This window comes from Rhinatrema bivittatum, chromosome 8 (genome assembly GCF_901001135.1).
Source record: "Rhinatrema bivittatum chromosome 8, aRhiBiv1.1, whole genome shotgun sequence".
NCBI classification, from domain to species: domain Eukaryota; kingdom Metazoa; phylum Chordata; class Amphibia; order Gymnophiona; family Rhinatrematidae; genus Rhinatrema; species Rhinatrema bivittatum.
This window is the reverse complement of record NC_042622.1, coordinates 161,105,792-161,125,543: the sequence shown is the minus strand read 5'-3', so window position 1 is coordinate 161,125,543 and position 19,752 is coordinate 161,105,792. Positions and strand designations below refer to the sequence as shown.

Below are 19,752 nucleotides of genomic sequence, written 5' to 3'. Positions count from 1 at the left end.
GAGTGGAAGAAAGGACTTGGGGAAAAAAAAAGAAAAATGCTTGGAAGTATGCTTCAATGAAAAAAAGATGTTAAATTCTCCATCAGGAGCCCAAAGTTCCACTAGAAGGACAAGAACTGCCAGCTGCCAAACAGGAAAGGGAACTTTAGGTAATCATCTTGGATGACCTTAAGGTTGCCAACCAGCATAATAAAAAGGCAGGAAAGCTAACCGTGTGATCGGGTGTCACCAGCAGAAATAAGAAGGGCATATTGTTCTTGTATAGTTTACAAGCCCTATGGACAATTCAGTGGCATAGATTGTAGCAATTTTCAAAAGCCCACTTACACAGGTAAAGTGCATTTACCCATGTAAAACTCAGTAGTAAGCGCTTAAATGCTTTTGAAAATTAGGCCCTTGGGGAATAGCCACTACTTATCACTGCATGATAGTAGCATGGGATCTATTTACTGTTTGGACCTGCATTAGAAACAAGATGCTGGTTTGATGGACCCTTGGGCTGACTCAGTATGGCAGTTCTTATGTTATGTTTGATCCTACCTTGTTTGGAGTCTTACTAGTAATCTATATAACACACTATCTATATCTGGAATTTATTGCCGTAGGATGTGGTAAAAGATGATAGTGCAGCTGAGTTTAAAAAAGGTTTAGGCTAGTTCCTGGAGGAAAAATCCATAAACCATTATTAAAGTGGAGTTGCAGAAATCGACTGATTATCCCTGGGATAAGCAGCATGGAATATATCGACCTTTTGGGATCCTGGCAGATACTTGTGACCTGGATCGGGCACTATTGGAAACAGGATACTGGGTTTGATGAACCTTTGGTCCAACCCATTATGGCAAATCTTATGTTCTTATATAAATACTGTGTTCAGTTCAGGAGGCCATACTTTTATGAAGCAGCAATAGGGGGGGAAGCAGTTTAGAGAAAAGCTACAAACTAGTATAGGACCTGCAAAACAAACCCTGCACAGAGAGGCTTAAGGAACTTAAAATGTACCCACTGGAAGAAAAACAGAGAAGGACAGGATATAGAAACATTCAGATATTTAGCAAGAGCAAGGGGGTCGTAGCAGACTGGTTAGATGTAATTTGAGGAAGCATTTCGCTGTTCAGAGAGTGCTAGATGCCTGAAATGTTCTACCAGTAAAGGTAGAATTTAAAATGCTTGGGCTGGATACAGAAGGAAGTGGTTAGAGTGGATGGGGCAGCTGTAGGCAACAGAAATGGTGGGAGCTGGACTAGTCATGAAACCCTTTATTCAATCATCTGGAACAGCAGAGAGTCAAAAAGAGGAAGAAGAGCAAGCATGCTTTCACAGAGAAGTGACAGAGCTGTGTCATGCTGCCAGGAAGAGGAGGCAAGGTCGGCTGACATGAAACGGTGACTGGCTTTGGTACATTCTCCAATATAATCAGGAGAGGCCGCATACTATTTGCAAATAATGTGCAGTAATTGTGATTTGCTACACACTGTTTGCCTCCTATTTTTTCAACTTTTGAAAACCTTTGCTCCCAACCACCAGTCTTGCTCCAATATATGAAAAAGTGCTCCTTGCCAAATTTCAGCTCAGTCGAACTATTTTAAGGTGACCCCCCCCCCCCCCCAAGGCCTTAAAGTTTCAAATTTCACCCAAAATTAGTATTTCTTATTTAAAACTTTTGTATTTCATTTTCAAATGTTGTTTGGGAAAATAAGTCAAGCATAATTGAAAGACAATTTTATTTATAACTATTTTCTTCATATACAGTTATTTACATGAAATAAAAATTAGCCAAGATATTGAGCAAAAATTGAAACCAAAAGAAAAATACATACTTCACAAAATAAATCTAAAATGGAAATAATAACAATAAAAATGTAATAAGATACCAGATTTTACTGCTTTATTAGGACAGTTTGGTAGCATCTGGGTACTTTTTTCTGTGTTTACTAACAATTGCTTTTCTTTTTCGTTCTTGGTCAGAATGGTCTGATGTTCTTGGATTAGCTTCACTCCTCTCTCAGCCATGTCGTTTACTACTACAATGCTTTTTAATGTTTCCAACCCACGTTGGAAGTAGACATCATCGTTCCAAGTAGATGGGCAGTTTTCTAGAAAATGGTTTATTGAAAATCTTGAGAAGCACATCTTCGATTCTGCGGAAATAAAATCATAGAAGTGTTTTTCTTTTGAACGGTTGAGGTCTTCACTACTAACAATGTATCATTTTATTTGATTTTCTGCATCGCTGTCTTCTGTCGTCATCGTTATGGTAGCCATTTTTTGCTTAATGTCTAGTGGAACGTCATCTTCAAAGAACGCGAATGCCGCAGTTCCTGGTGCTAGATACCCTAAATAGTTTGCAAAGTTTTTCACGGCAGCACTACTGATCTCTGGATCTACATCCTTATACTCGATTAATTTCAGTAAAAAATTGTAATCTAGATACAGAGCTTTCAGAGCCAGCGGTGCTAGGAACCAGGCTTATAAATAGAGTCTGATAAAAAAAAAAATGCACGTTCTTCTGATTGATTCATTTTCTTTTTTGGTCAGTTTAAATTGATCTTGGAATAAATATATTTTAAAGGCATAAATAGCCTTTGCCATCCATCGATCGTGGCTCACAGCTCCAGGAACGTGAAATTAGACTCCTTTTGAGGGTGTACCACTGAGGAAGGTCATGGCTAAGTCTAATAATGGTAATAATCTCTAGGCTGTATATGACGTAACTGTTCTTGCAGAAATTCCAGCATACTGACACGAACATCTTTGGTGACATCTTCTATCCCACTACGGTATTTTTGTTGTCTATGGCCAACCAGGTTTCCCTAAATCTTTTAAACATTCACATCTGGTCTGAAAGTTGCACCCATTACTGCATCAGAACTACTTCTCAAGACTAATTCAAAGATGTGATGTTGACACAGAAGGTAGAGTAAATCACAATCAAATATTTTCTCAAGATTTGTATAGGCAATAAACAATTTAATATAAAAAATATCAATTTTGTTAAAATCAGAAATGTCAGAGCCTTTGGGGGCCATTTTAATATTATCTGATTGAGCTGAAATTTTACAGAGAGTACTTTAACACGGATTGGAACAATTTTGGTGGTTGAGAGATGAAAAATATTTTCAGTTCACAAAATCATATACAACTAAGAGCCACCCTAGTATATATTATATATATATTATATATATATATATATATATATATATATATATATATATATATATATATATATGGATGTTCAGCTTCGTTAAGATGACAGGCACTGTATTATTGCAAAGAAATTTTTTTTTTTATCCTGAAAGGATTCACACCATCCAACAATAATGACTTCATCCCTGGCATATCCTGATCAACATCAGGTTGGAGGAGTTTTCCTCAGGCTCTAACCCCACCTAGTATTTTGTAGACAAATTTCTCTCTCTGACATAACATTGAATTATTGGCAGTCTATCCTATGGGTAGTGTATGTGCTGTCATGTCCCATAAGGACACAGAGCAGGCAGGTCACCTAAATATTTAGCAGCTGGGTAAGTGTTCTGCTGAATATAACTGGTTAAAGCTACCCAGGTTTTTCCAACCAGTCTTAATCCTGCCCCTGGAATGCCTCCTTCACTGTCTCTGTTTATCCCACTAAATTGTGAGTGGGTGACAAATTACCCAGACTGAATTTATCTGGGGAGTGAGGTGGGGGGAGGGGGAGTTTGAAATCTGTTTGTGTCTGGATAACCTCAGAAGTTAACTGGACAAAGCCTTGAGTAAATGATCTTCTCTTTGCTTCCAAATGATTTTCTAATTGTTGTTTTCTTATTTGTATTTTCTTTTACATTTTAGTTGAGACAGAAGTTGAGGGGAGGTCATGGGGCTATAGTCATTAGATCGATGACCCACATCTGGATCAAGTCTTTCATTCCCTCATCAGCAGATGATGTTCGATCTTCTGTAGTTAAACTCAGATGTCCTTTATTATTGGGAGCAAATGCACTAAGATTGTAGCACCTCAGCTCCTCTGAGGTGTGTGTTGTGTACAGATTGCTGTATTTTCCTACACTTCCCTCCTCAGTGTTTTCTGTTTTGTTCCCATGTAGCTCTGTTTAATTTCACTGTAAAATATTTGGAAGAAATAGTGTTTTTTGATGTTGTGAGCATTTTTCTTGTTTGCTTAAACCTGGGATAAATTGACACCTTTATATCTCTACCTATCTATCCGGCAGTCTGACTATTCTGTTGTAGGGACTTGAGACGCAAAGGAGAAAATATTTATAAACCTGTATTTCCTTAGAATAGCCCCATAGCACTGTCTGTATTCTGGCTTTTGTTTCTAGATTCAAAACCAGGATCATTATTTCATTCCTCATGAAGTTTGCTCTGGGATTTATGCTGCTTGTTCTCCATGTATTTGTGTCCTGGCTCTATTGCATCACCCTCATCGGCCAACTGAACTGCAGAGCTCATACACACTCAACAACTGGCTCTGTACCACACAATACACACATCTTCATGGGCCAGCTTCTTATTCACAAGTGCAACTCATGTGATTCTCACAGGTCTGGGCCCAGCAAGGGGTACCATCACAATACTACTGCTTATATATATACAACCTGTGGCACTCTTACACGGCTGCTCCTTCCACATGCATTTCATTTTGGCTCGCTTGCAGAAAAATTCATTGATGAAGTGTATGGCTTTGTAACTTACCAATGCCAGAGGAGCCAATATTAACACAGGTGCAGTATCTTTGGCTATCCTCGTAGGTTCTTTGGCTTTTGTTCCTTGTAGACAATGGAACAGTCTAATTTTGAATTCTCTACTCCTGTGCTTGGGTGCCATTGCTGAAGAGATACTACTGATCATTTTCTGTCCTACCTGAAATGTTAGCTGGAATGTATTTCCTACCTAGTTTTTGCATGAGAGGCAGCACATAGATCCAGAGTAGCAGAAAGCTGTTCAGAATCATGAAATGTCCTGAACATAGACAATTTGAAATATAATAAGAAATGTATGAGGATCAGTTATTTTGTATGAGTAATGGATGTTTAATGACTCATTCCTGACTAATTAACTGGATTGTCTACATTCTACATTATATCAACCAACAGCTGTGTAAGAATTATTTCTGGATTCCTTGTACTTGGAGCCATCCTGGTGCTGTGGATGGGTTCAGGTCTCTAGTTCAATCTTCCATTTTTGGAGCCGGCCAGGACTGAGGATACTGCAGAGGCAAGCATCCACAGCCCTGGGGGGGGGGGGGCGGGGGGGAGATGTCCTAGTCACCTGTCAGTGGTGACATCTAGTGCCTGGATTTAGGGCCCATGGTGGCAGGGCTCTGGAAGGAGCCCCGGTGCATGGCGTTAAGTTAGTGGGGAGGGGATGTAAAATGGGAAAAATTCTCCTAGATAATTGTGAGAGAAGACCCATGGTGCTGGATCCCAGCCCTGGTTCTGACTGAGCTGGAAGTTTGAGCCATATATGATATTGTCAATGACATATGAGCAATACTGTCCTTCTCTGTGAGATTCTCCATCGATTGTCATTAGTCATTAGACTGCTGAAGAAAACATGGAGGATTGGGAAGGTGTTCATTTATCCCTGTGGCTTTCTTATAGTTGCTTCTTTCCTTCCTGTTGTCTTTCAGAAAGAGCTCCAATGACGTGTAGAGGAAAGGTTGGTGGCAACCCTTCCTTTACAGAGAGGAATAAAAGCAACTCAGGACCACAAAGCTCGGCTATACAGGGAAAGTAAAGAGCCTGAGCCAGACTGGGAGCTGTGCTCTGCTATTTTATTCTTTATTCAAGAATCAACAGCCGTTCAAGACCCCGATTTACTACGCTTTTTTCCCCAAAGACAGAGAGAATGGGAGTAGAGCCTTACTAAATCAGGCCCTCAAGTCTTTAAGACAGAAACTCTGATTCAGACTGTAAAGCTTCAGTGGCAATTACTAGACTGGCACCTCTCAACATTTATTTGTAAGTAATGGGGTCCATTTTCAGCCGCTGTGCAGTTAGCTAGTTAGCCAGATAAACATATCCTGCTAACTAGCACCGCTGAATTTACCCAGCTATCTTAAAGATAGCTGATTATGTCTAACCAACTAACTTTAGGACAGCCCTACGGCCCAGCCAGAGTTAGCCACATAAGTTAAGTGGCTAACTCTGAATATCAGGATTAGTCTCTTAACCTAATCAGTTAACTCTGTTCCTCCTTGGAATGCCTCTTACCTGCCCTTCGAACACCCCCTTCTTATTTGGCTAAACTCTAGCTACCTGGCTAGAATGTAGCTGGATAAGGGCTAAATATAGCCAGGGAAGCTATTTAGATGGATAACTATTATGTTATCCATCTAAATGGCTTTTGAATATGGACCTCAGTGTGATTTAGGGTGCAATTGAGAAGTTGGATAGAAAAAATGTAGGGGCAAATGTCTGATGCCCATTGAGTTTCAAATGCATTCGTTAGAACTCATAAATTAGATTCCTTAGTTAAACTAGATTTATTAGACTTAAACCAGATCTTCCAAAGACACAAGACCTTTCACTAATTCTAACCAGAAGCAGAGACCCACATGTTGGGGCTTGAGATCTGATTAGGAGCAAAAACACAGGCACTGGGGCTCTATTGCTAGTTCAGACCCAGGCATTGAGTATTTGCTTTTCAGATTACTACAATATCATCCTAGCTGGTTCCAAATAGATACTTATTTTCTAGGTTCATCCTCTGCTGGAACTTGGGACAAATTTTGATTGTTTCATAACAATGTTCCTTTTACAGTATTTGTAGATTAATAGCTGATCTGGTTTATTTTGTGTGAGTTTGTGCCTTTTTGTCTCATAATATTCCGATACAGGTTTATTGGAACAAAATGTAATAAAAATCATAGAAAGAGGTTGGTGGTTTGTTTTTGTTCTTACTGAGTTGTAATTTTACACAAACAAATGAACTTGCATGGGGAAGAGCTGAGAGAGGTGAATGGACAAAATGTGAGTGGTACTCCTAGGGCAATTCTGTGCAAACTGTTTTAAATTCTGCATATTGTATTTGCTCAGATAACACAACATAATCAATGTCTTTTACTAGGCTGTCATCCTACACTAAGGTCATTGATACTAGTCTTTTTCTACCCCAAGCCCGTCTCCCTCCAGTCCTCCTCCACCAGTTTCTCTTAACCCAAACAAGCCTGCACTCTTTCCGTCCTTTCCTTTTTCCCCAAGATTCACTCACAGCAATCCACTCCCCCACCCAATACACTAATGTAGGCTTGATGCATTCCCCTTGTGCACTTCAATTGCTCACTTACCCCTGAAACCCCAACCAGCAAGAAAGCAGAGCAACATATTTGCCTCTTGCCAGTCATTGTCTGCCACTTCTTCTGATCCACATCTACTAAACTATAAATGCCATACATCCTTAATCTTCAATCTTGTTTTTCAGACTTCTGGCATTCACATAGATATTTTAAAGTATGTTTTTTTTATTTCTAATATTGTTTGTATTCACAGCCTGCTTGCTACCAGATGCTACAGGCAGTTTGGAATTATTCTTGTCTATGTGTAATTCATTTGTTTATCATTGGTATAATCCCCCTCCCCCATCGCCTGTCTGGGTGACTTCAACCTTTATCACAGCCTCGCTAGTGGGATATTCTAACTTCCCTGTTTTGCAGGTATGTTTGGAAGATACCTTCCTCCCAATTATATGCTTTTTGCATTGGCATAGGGTCATTAGTGCAGTGATGGATTCATCTTCAGAAATGACAAAGGGCTGGAATCCAGTATGTGCAAGCTAGATCACAAGAACCCAGCTACACAAAATTCTACTTCCATGGCTTCAGGAGCTTAGCAGCAGCAGCAGAAGGAATCCAAGACCCAGCTTCAGAAGATCCTGGGAGGCCCATACCAAACCCCACCCTTATTTTACGCTGTAGCTTGCTATCCTTTGTAGTGCTGACGTTTGGGGTTTTTTTTATGAAGTCTTGCTATTTAGTGTATTATTTTTATGTTTTGTGAACTGCTTTTGGTTGGACTATTTCTAAGAAAGGGAGTATACAAATATAGCATGTTTTATAGATTACATACACTGTTCAAAGTGTGAAGTAGATCAGCAGAAACAGGAATGGCAGGAGCCAGGTATGTTGCTCTAATGCCATGATGTGTAGGGAAGAATTGGGGTGAATCTGGATAATGCTCTTGGTGAGAAGATAGGATTAGTTACCCAGCAGTTTGTTCTAAGCTGCACCACTCTTTCACTGGGCCCATACAAGCCCTAAATCTGCAGGAGAAAAGAATTCTGTGCCAGTTCTGCATTGTACAGTAGTTTGCTCAAGAGTAGCATAGTTCTGTCAGAGAGGAGCCAGGCAAACAAAAAATTGCACATGGTATGAAGGAGACAAAAACAGTAGAGGGTGCAAAAAGTAACAATTTGAAATGTGGTGGGAAAACTGAGCAGTAGGTACAAAATCAGGAATGCACTATGACTTTTCTAATTTACATGCAATTAGTGTTTATGAAGGGGAAGAGTGATATGAGAACGTTTTAAAGCTTAGTTATGGCCTGCATAGCAGATGCGTAATGGCTGGCTGGCTGTTTAGGCAACGAGTTTTTGTGGACGGTTTGATTATTACAAATGAGAAATTACTAATTACCTGATAATTTCCTTTTATCTAATGAAGACAGGTTAATCCACAAATAGTGTTTTATGCACCTCTACCAGCAGATGGAGATGCCACAAAGCTGATGATATGATATATATATATATATATGTATGTATATATATATACATATACATACCCCTGCTCTGACATCAGCCTGCCAGTATTCTTTGCAAAAGCCAACTGTGGACAAATTAACAATACTTGATTATAACCATTAACAGACAAGCACTCAGTAACAGGAAATGCTGACCTCAGCCAAAGAGCATAATATCACTAATCTGAGAGAATGAAATGATACTTACCAGTTATTCCCAGAACTTAGCCACTCAGGAAGATAATAGAACCACAAACCCGCAATCAAGTGTGGGATGGTGAATTAACTTGTCTTCATTAGAAAAAAGGAAATTATCAGGTAAGTAGTAATTTCTCATTTCTCAGCATTCAGGTTAATCCACAACCAGTGGGATGTACCCAAGCTACTCCCGAAAAGAGTAGGAGGTTGCCCACACTCTGACCAACACCGCCCGCGCAAACGCTGCACCCTCCCAGGCCTAAACATCCAGCCGGTAATACCTGGAAAAAGTGCATAAGGAGGATCATGTCGCCACTCAGCAAATTTCGATGGAAGACAATCTAAGCTCCACCCATGACACTGCCTGAGCCCTAGTGGAATCAGCTGTAATCTGCTTAGGTAACGGCTACTCAGCAACCACATACAAGGCCATGATCTCGTTCTTAATTGAGCTGGCTATTATAGCCCGTGATGACAGCTCACCCTCTTTACTCCTAGCATGGAGCACGAACAGCCAGTCAGTCTTCCTAAGAGGTCTTGAAACCTCCAAATACTTCGAGATGTCACATGACATCCAAAGTCCGCAACAAACAATATTCCTTCACATATGTTTCCCTATCCATCATTAACAGGGAAATTGATTGATTCAAGTGAAAGTCCAAAACCACTTTTGGCAAAAAAGATAGAACAGTTTGCAACTGGACTGCCCCCAGAGTCACTTGCAGGAATGGTTCCTGGCAAGAAAGAGTCTGCAGTTCGGAAACTCTACACGAAGAACAAATTGCCACCAGAAAAATCGTTTTCAAGGAGAGGGTATGCAGTGGCTGAAAGGTGGAACTCACCAGAAAATCCGGAACCAGATTAAGGCTCCACAAGGACACCAGGAACCACAAAAGAGAATGAAGATGCTTCACCCCCTTCAAGAACTGGGCCAAATCCGGATGGACTGACAAGGATCCACCATTCACCTAGCCCTGGAAACAAACAATAGCCGCCACCTGTACCTTCAAAGAATCAACCCATCCTGGAAAAAAGTCCAAAATGAGTGGCATCTTAACAAAATGAGAATAACCCCTTGTTTCTCACACTAGGCCTCAAACACTCACCAAACCCAAACATAGGCTAAGGAGGTTGAGAACTTCCAAGCCAAAAGCAAAGTAGAAATCACAGCAGTAGAATATCCACACTTCAACAACTAAGCCCTTTCAAGGGCCATACTGTAAGACAAAATTGAGTTGTATCCTCGAGAAGAATAGGCCCCTGTTGCAACAGCTCTCTTTGGCGTGTAAACCTGAAAGGAGAGCCTGACAATCTGCATACCACAGCTTTCTGGGCCAGTCGAGTGCCACAGTTAGTATAGCTGTGTTTAAAAAAGGAGTGGATAAGTTCTTAGAGGAGAAGTCCATTACCTGCTATTAATTAAGTTGACTTAGAAAATAGCCACTGCTATTACTAGCAACGGTAACATGGAATAGACTTAGTTTTTGGGTACTTGCCAGGTTCTTATGGCCTGGATTGGCCACTGTTGGAAACAGGATGCTGGGCTTGATGGACCCTTGGTCTGACCCAGTATGGCATGTTCTTATGCCTCTTGATCCTTCGAACCAACATGCCCAACAAGGGCTACCGGGGGGGGGAATGCATATAGAATCTTGCCCTTCAGCCATTCCTGCACTAGAGCATCGATGCCCAGAGACTATGGATATCGCCTGTGACTGAAGAAATAAGATACTTTTGCATTAGTGACATCTCTAGCAAGTCTAGATATGATAGTCCTCAACGGCCCACTATGAGCTGGAACACTTTGTCCAACAATTCCCATTCTCCTAGATCCAGACTCTGCTGAGAAAATTGGCTCGCATATTCTTTTCCCACAATGTGGAGGCAAAGATCTCCTGGAGATGCACCTCTGTCCATACCATGAGCTAGTCGATTTCCTGCGACACTTGTTGACTCTTGGTGCCTCCCTGGTGATTGATGTAAGCCACTTGTCATCGCATTGACTGACATCATTCGGACCCCTTGACCCTGCAAGCGGTCGGCGAACCGCAAGCACACCAACTGAATGGCACACACTTCCAGTCGATTGATGCTCCAGAGTGACTCTTCTGCATTCCATTTCCCCTGTGCCATCAGCTCCTGATGGTGAGCCACCACAACTTTGGAGGCTTGCATCCGTCATGAGTTCTAGCCAAGCTGGAGCCTGCAAGGAAACTCCCTTCCTTAGATGGTCCACCTGCAACCACCATTTCAGTTGGATGCCGAGCTCCACCGGTAACTGAAGTTATAGTGCGTAGTCCTGAGACTGTGGACTCCACCAGGCAAGCAGTGTGCACTGAAGAGGACATGTATGGGCCCTTGCCCATGGAACCAACTCCAGGGTAGCCACCATCAAACAGAGGACTGCAGGTAAGACCATACCGTTGGGCGAACTGCTTCTAGCAATAGTCGCAAGTGATCCATCAGCTTCTGAATATGGATCTCTGGCAGAAAAACCCTGCCTTGCTTTGTGTTGAAAAAAACATCCAGCAGCTAGGATGGCTGTAAATTGCTCTTGACCAAGTTCAGCAACCAACCCAGCTCCTGCAGCAAGGAGGTTATCTTGTGCAAGGCCTGAACACTCTCTTCCAAACTTTTGGCCCGAATTAGCTAGAAATCCAGCTGTGGGTGGACCAGAATGCCATCCTTTCTCAACACTGCTGTTACCACCACCCTGACCTTGGAGAAGATTCTGGGAGCGGTGGCCAAACCGAAGGGGAGTGCTCAAAACTGATAATGTCGCCCTAAAATGGTGAACTGCAGAAATCGTGATGCTCCAGACGAATAGTAAAATGTAGGTATGCCTCTGACAAATCCAGAGACATAAGAAACTCCCCCGCCTGTACTGCCATTATCACCAAGCGTATTGTTTCCATGTGAAAAGAGTCCCTCACAAATGGCGATTGACTCCCTTCAAGTCCAGGATGGACCAAAAAGAACCCTCTTTCTTGGGCACAATGAAATAAATGGAATTATGGCCCATATTTTCTTGTGAGTTGGGCAGTACAATCATGGCCCGTAAGCTCAGGAGCCTCGACAACATACACTCCACTGCCTACTTCTTTTGCAGGGAGCTGCAGAGAGACTCCATGAAGATGTCCTGAGGAATGTTGAGAAATTCCAGAGCATAGCCATTCCTTATCACATCCAGAACCTAGTGATCTGACCCACATCGAGATAAAACAGAGATAGATGACCCCCTATCTTCTGCTTCGGGAGATGGGTCGGTACACTTTCATTGAGGGGGTTGGCAGGCACCGCGCCCCATCTGGGCTGAAAGGACTGAGACCTACCCAAAGGTCTAGCCCTCTGCGAAGCCGTTCCTCTGTAGGGTCAAAAATGTCTGAAACCCCTAGTATGGCCTTGCCTGCTTCTTATCTTCTGGCAACCAAGTAACCTGGGACTTACCACACTTATCAGTAATTTTTTACAAATTACTCCCAAATAAGAGTGATCCTTTAAAAGGTAATTTCATAAGATTAGACTTTGAAATTGCATTGGCCAACCAATTCCATAACAGCAGCTGCCGTCTGGCTGCTATCACCAAAGCCACAAAGTATGGACTAAGTTGCAGCCCGCATTCACCAAAATGGTGGCTGCCGGTTCCATCACTGCCCTGGAATTCAAACCAGTCTTATCGACCTCCTGAGATAGAAGCAAGCAGGTGTGAGCCACCAAGGAGCAGCAAGAAGCTATTTGCAAATTCATTGCCACTGCTTGAAAGGCCTGCTTAAGGATAGCCTCAATTCTCTTATCCTGAGCATCCACAACTCTCTCACCACCAGGGGGGTACAGATATTCCAAGGCTCACTCCCCTTTAAAATTAGCTTCCAGCATTCCCCTTTCAAGATCAACCAACTCTTGAATAGCATCCATAACAGGGAAGAAACAAGATGCTTTACACAAAGTAACCAAAATAGGATTTTTCTTTGGCTCAGACATAGGATCAGTACCTGGTACTCCCAGCATCTTCGGTGTCTGAGAAATTAGCGCCTGCAACTCATCAGTCTGAAAGAAGTGCAACATTGTTCTATAAGGTTCTAACCCCAGCAGAATTTCCCTATCCTCCAGGGAGTAGGGATCTTCCTCATCTATGCCATCTGGGTCCCCATCAATGTGACCCACCACAGGCCGAGATGCCTTCCAGTGTTTACCTGCAGCACCAGCTTTCTGGGATTCCGCAGTCTATGATCCTGAACTTTCGGGTTTAGCTGGCTCTGCTCATTGTGCCTGTAGAAAGGACTGCAGTCCTTGAAAAAATTCCACCCAAGAGAAGGTGGAAGGGTCCATACCAAAACCAGGGGTTGTCTGTCTGGCGCCCACTAAGTTGCCCTCCCCTGCTGATGAACCAGTTAGGGGAGTCTCAAAACCAGGTGCAACTTCTCCAGTTCCCTTCCTGCAACCTGCTGGGAAGGGTGAGCTCAGCAAAATCAGTTGGAGACAACTCATGCTGAGCCGCCAAGTAGCACTGACAAAGACAGAGGGAACCCCCGGTTGTGATGCCCGAATATGGCAAGCCATTCAAAAAACAAGGCACTTAGGCTGCTTTGCTGCCGGCACCATGGAAAAAAGGGACATCCAGAGGGAGCACGCTCAACAACACAAGTCCTGAACAACTGTGCATCCAACTGTGCATCCATGCCTGGCAATCCCGGACAGGATGCCCAAAAAACAAACACCCAGTTATAGGGCGTATATATATGCCCAAATATGGACATCCAGCCACATAGTCCAGATGGCCGCTCAGCTTGGATGTATAGGCGAGAACCGATGTCGGGCTCTGCTTTCGTGGGCGACTTGTGCAGAAAAAAGCGTGCGAATGCCATCGCAGCCTGCCACATGGCATCCCACTGAAGCCTGAGAGTGGAGCCTAACCCAAATGGCTGCTCAACCTGCCAAACTACCATGACTCCCCAAATCTCCCACGGAAACGGGAATGCACGTTTGATCGGCATGCTGAGGCTCGGATACCAGAAACAGAAGAGGGATCCCTAAATCTTTCTTCTTAGTCTCTCTTTTTTTTTTAACTCTTTACTTCAGCTCAGCCCATCCCAGCCGAGTATAGAGCTGGAACTGGCTACCAGAGCGAGGCAGTCGACTGAGTGAGGGATCACCAGATATCACCTCAGGAGAACTTAACTGAAGGAGGGATCATAATATATCACATCAGGAGAAGCAGTATGTGTTAATTCTATTTCTCCTTTTTTTTTTGTTTTTTTAAACAAGCAATGCCCAATAGGGAGATGCATATTCACAATCTCCTGGAGATGGAGAATACTGGCAGCCTGATGTCAGAGTGGGGGTATATATACCGTGACATCAGCTTTGCTCCATTTCCATCTGCTGGTAGAGGTGCATAACCATCTGTTTGTGGATTAATCTGTCTGAATGCTGAGAAAGCTTAGTGGTATGGGGAAGAGAGGTTTGCTGGGTATTGGATGAAATAGGGGAAGTTGTATGCTCATCTACTTAGGATGATAGAGAACCAAAGAGGAAGACAAAAATAAAAACCTGATTTGGATTTGTAGTGAATCTGTAAACAGTCAAATTTTGATGTCTGGCAGCTGGGACATTTTCGTGCAGGGATACAGTATAGCTAGTCTGGGCCATGATGCCACTATGGGAAGGATGCTCTGCTTCTACAGCCCAGAAGGGAAAACAGAAAGAGAGGGGTTAGATTAGGGAGCAGAGCAGATCTTCTTTGGTCAGTTCTCTCCAAATTCCTCTCCTCCATTTCTTATAAACCAAGAAAGAGGGGTCTGGATTAGGAAGCAGTGTGTACTCCAGTCTGGCCCACTTGTAGGCTGTCTGGTAAGGGAGGGACTGGAGCAGGAAGCTGAGGACTGTTCTCTGCTGCAGAGTGAGGTTCTTTGTACAAGCTCGGTGTGCCTAAAATGAAGGGAAGCATTCTGGGGTTGGGGTTAGAGGAGAGCATGCTGAGATCATGCCTGGGGAGGGGGAAGGAATGGGAGGGAGTTGAAGCATACAGGCTCCTTCCTCCCTGGATCCAACTGAATATCAGGGTGATCACAACTCAAAAGTTGCTAGGTGTTGCATGTGCAGCAGAGTGGTAACTGGGGGGAGAAGGGTTGCTGTTTCAGATTATACATAAACATCATGCACTGGAAATGTAGCTTGGGCTGGCAATGTTGATTCTGTTCATGAAAAAAAAAAAAAGAGATTGGATTAGAAAATTAACCAGCTCTGAAGAAACCTTCAGCTATTAACCCTGTAGTAAGGTTACTGTGTGAATCCTGGATATTGGTTCTGTTATGGAAGGCTTCCTATATAGCGTGATTTTGGCAGAGTGCATTACAATAAAATCTAGAACCTAATTAGTTAAATAAAAAATACTGTATTTCCTAGTGTGTAGCCAAATGGACTCAGGTCCAATGGGTTATGCTCCCCTGCCAGCAGATGGAGATGGAGTCAAGTTGCAAAGCTGATGTCATAGTACCTATACCCCTGCAGTGACCTCAGCCCTCCAGTATTCTCAGTCTCCAGCAGATGGTGGATGTACCTCTCCCTATGGCGATTGTTGTTCTTTTTGTAAGGAGAAATTTTACATTTTAAATTGGAGAAAATTGAGCCCTGCTCTCCTGCGGTGATACCTAAAGATCCCTCCCCCAGTTGAGAATTCCTGAGGCGATTTCCAAGATTCCTCAGAGGTGTGCCTTGATCTGGTAGCCAGTTCCTGGCATGGGCTTTGCTGCTTAGGCAGCTGAAAGGCAGCAGATGAAGGAAGCCAACTGTGGCGGTGATAGCCAAAATCCTCTCCCCCCACAGCTGGAGATCGTCTCTGTACTCAGTTGGTAAGCGCTGAGCCCAGGTAAGTTAAAAAAAAAAAAAAGATGATTTACTTTCGATTAAGAGACGATTAGAAAGAGTTTTCAGTAGGTCTCCCCCCAGTCTCCGTGCTCGTTGGAGTAAGGAGTATTGGGCTTCTAAGCCCGTTGGAGTAAGGAGGATTGGGCTTCTAAGCGGGTTGGAGTAAGGAGGATTGGGCTTCTAAGCGGGTTGGAGTAAGGAGGATTGGGCTTCTAAGCGGGTTGAGCAGCCCCCAGTGGGCTAGGTCCTGCTATAGGCTTGGACAGCCCACCGCATGGTAGGCCACAGCAGCGTCATCTTGCGCATGTTTCCTTTGTATGCTGTATTGCCCTCCATAGGATGTCAGTGCGCACAGTATGTCAGAGCTGCATATGCGCGCAATCTCGGAAGCATTCCTGCGCGCACAACTTCGAAAGCGAGCGATACAGGAAGGTTGTGCATGTGCCTCGCTGTGCCTAGAAACTCGCAAATTGTGCACATACATTTTTAAGCGCGAACCAACTGAATGGACAGCCACTGCCGCCAATGGCACTGGCAATCAAGAAACCTAAGTGCCTTGCTCTCTGCATTGCTTGTCATATTAGGTTTCACAGCCCGACCTGGACTCCAACTTATGTCATGACTGTGAGGAAGCCCAAGGAGAGTTAGCCTTCTCGGACTTTGCTAAGCTAGGCTCCGCCTATTCAGATGATGGGTTGATCACAGCCTTAACAGGCAGTACACCAGATCTGAGTACATCCTTGACTGGGTCCTCTGTGGGAGAGGGAAATTCAACTGTGCCCACCCCAGTACCAGGCATGGATCTGGCTGTCTTCTCTTGGGTGGAGTTTTTTCAGGGACTACAAGTGGATGCACTGGTCTGTGCCGTCTCTAAGCGAACAACTATCCCAGTAGAGAGAGGAGCGGCCTTAAAGGATGCACATGATAGATGGACTGAGTCTATCCTTAAACCTTTGACGCAATAAAAATGACCTTACAGATTGCTGTAAGGTTCCAAGCCAGGGGGAGTTTCCCCATCTTCCAAGGAATCTGGGTCCCTACCAGGGATACCCTTGGTAAGGCGAGGTATGCCTTGGGTTTTGCTGGTAGGAATGGGAGCGGGAGGGGTCACTGGCTGAGGTTCCATCTGGACAGGGGCCAGAGAGGCAGCAGACCGCCTGTACAAAGGCTCCAACGGGAGTAGGAATGATGTCAGTATGGCATGCAGATTGCTTCTTGTTGCACTCTGGTGATTTGTTCATGTCTACTTATCTCACAGGAGGTGGATGACTTGGGATCAATTCTAGAGTTGTTATGGAACCGCCTTTTTAGCAGATGCAGGCTCTGTTTTAGTTCGTACTTCGGCCAGAGGAGTGGCTTCAGTGTTGGCAGCCAGATGACAGCTGTGGCTGAGGAATTAATCAGCTGATGCAACCTCCAAAGCTAATCTTATGAAGATGCCCTTTAAAGGATCACTCCGATTCGGGAGTGAGCTGCAAAAGCTGGCCAGTAAATGGGGCAAATCTCCAGTTCCCCGGTTACCAGAAAATAAGAGAAAGCAGTTACAGCACCCCTCATCTATGAGGGTTGTTCCAGGGGTTCCCAGCATTTTTGCCCCTACAGAAATTTTACATTTCAGAGGTCTCAACCCCGTGGGAGGTCTCAGTCCTTTTGTACCCAACAGCCCAAGAGAGGGGCAGGTTCTGGTTCAGGCTCGTCCTAAACCCCCCAATAAAATGTTATCGATCCACCTTCAGGACGAGGAGATAGGGGGTCATCTGTCTCTCTTTTTTTTTACCAATGGTGGATTGAGATCACTTTGGACAAATGAACAGATGGACTCAGCTTCCTGCCCTCGGCTGCCCAAGAACTGTGCCACAGGTCCTCCCGTGGAGTGGGCCTCGATTCCAAGGGATCATGGATAAGTGGTCAACCAATCCCTAGATTAAGGTACCTATATTCTTACTGAAGTTCAGTGTTTAGGGTTGGCTGAGTACAGTTACGGTTATCTGTTTTTAATCATATTTTTAACCTTATTTTTAATCAAGTCCTTTCCCTAGTATGTCCATAGTAGCTTTTAAAGAGAATACTGGAGAGCTGAAGTGTATATGTACTGTGACATCAGCTTTGCAACCTGACTCCGTCTCCATCTGCTGGCAGGGAAGCATAACCCATTGGTCCTGAGTCCATCTGTCTATACTAAGGAAAACGAAATTATCAGGTAAGTAATTTCTCCAATTCAATGGAAGCAAAAATGGCTTGCCATCATTATGGCTTAAAGGAACATGCTCCCTCTTCAACCCCTACTGTAGTTAGGTGGAGGTTAAGAATCACATCCATACAATTCTAAAGTTAACTTTTTTAGGACCAGGTCACACTTGTGTCTACTTATGTTATAAAGAATAATAGTTTACATGTTTTTTTTGACAGGGTTTATTTAAAATATAGCAAGTTTCCCAGTTTGTGGTGTCATGTAGAGTACAGGGTGCACTTTTTCATTTAGCAAATTGATTGGTTACTAGCCATAAGAGTTGCAGTAGTCCAGGCTTGCGATAAGTGGTCTTGGTTAAGCAGAAATTGATGACTGCAAAAATTGTGGAGTTGTCTCTTGAGATGGTAGAAAATGTGGGATTGAAAAAGTGAAAGATCAAAAATGATGCATAACTTAGAAGTGTTAGAGAGAGAGGAGAAATGTTAGAGGGGAGTGAGAATGGGCCAATGGGGAATGCAGGAAAATACAGAAATGTGGTCTTATCTATTGGTACCACATGCTCATGCTGCAGGAGTCATATTGCAGAATAGAGCTTAGCCGCACAAGTGTTTGAACCATGTGAATTTGTAGCTGCTGTGGCAAGAAAGCAGGACTAGGTTGGAGCTACCAAATGACTCAATACAAGGAGGGAGATTTTAGGCCAGTCCTGGATTACTGACAATGACATCATGAAAAGAGCAATTGGCCCATCCAGTCTGCCCCAGCTGGATTCATTCTGGTACCCTATAGCACAGATTGCAAATGGAAGAAGCAGAGAGTACACTCGGGCCAATGCAAAAAGTTGAGCATGAAACCTGTGTGCTGAAAATCAGTGCAGTTTTCTACTGCACAAGCTGATTTTTTTTAACTCGCAATGCAGTATGCTACTGTTATGCAGAAGTTAAATGTGCACACACACAAAGAAATCTCTTGGGTCACGAAATTCCATCGGGCCTCAAAGCGCATTCAACTAGGGCACAGGCAGCCTCTTGGGCGGAATGTCAGTTAGTGTCTTCCCCAAGAGATTTGTAGGGCCGCTCTGTGGTCCTCGCTTCATACATTCACGACATTATCTGCTGGACATTTGCATGCAGGAGGAGGTGAGCTTCAGTGAAAATGTGTTGAGAGCGGGTCTTTCAGGTTCCTGCCCGGTGCAGGGGTGCTTGGGTACATCCCACTTGTCTGGACTGATCTGGGTATGAACAGGAAAGGAAAATTGGTTCTTACCTGCTAACTTTTCTTCCTGTAATACCACAGATCAGTCCAGAGACCCTCCCCTGTGTACTGCCGAAAGACTGATTTGAGGTTGAGCATTTTGTTTTGTCTGATTGTTGCCCTTTTTTGGATTCTGCAAGCCTCCAGTCAAGGATCTGTTTGGTTTTTTTGTTCAAACTCAGTTTTTTTATCTGGTCGTCCTGGAAAGGGGATTGGTGTCTACTCTCTGGCTTGGGTACAGGTCAATACTGAGAGAGCGCAGGTGGCACTCTCAGTTATGTAGCAGTGCCTCAGAGTTTTGTTCTCTGCCTCCATCTGCTGGTAGGGATGCAAAACCCACTTGTCTGAACTGATCGGTATTACCTGCTAATCCTAGAAATCCTAGCCTTAGAGGCTTTCTCTCCTTTCTTCACGCCACCAAATAACACAAAGCAATGATCCGACCACCGAAAACCATGTCTCCAGAACCACCCGTCGCTGCCAATCTTGGCCTTTTGGACGAGACTG

General features: G+C 43.6%; 1 protein-coding gene across 3 annotated transcripts in view; it reads left to right on the top strand.

Annotated features, from left to right (window-relative positions):
• Positions 1 to 6,877, top strand: part of PITPNA (phosphatidylinositol transfer protein alpha) — a 65,180-nt gene extending 58,303 nt beyond the window's left edge. For all 3 annotated transcript variants that reach the window (XM_029611206.1, XM_029611204.1, XM_029611205.1), the window contains one exon: positions 3,829 to 6,877. The gene's annotated coding sequence lies outside the window, so the exon portion shown is untranslated. The remainder of the gene's footprint in view (positions 1 to 3,828) is intronic.
• The last annotated feature ends 12,875 nt before the right edge of the window (positions 6,878 to 19,752 follow it).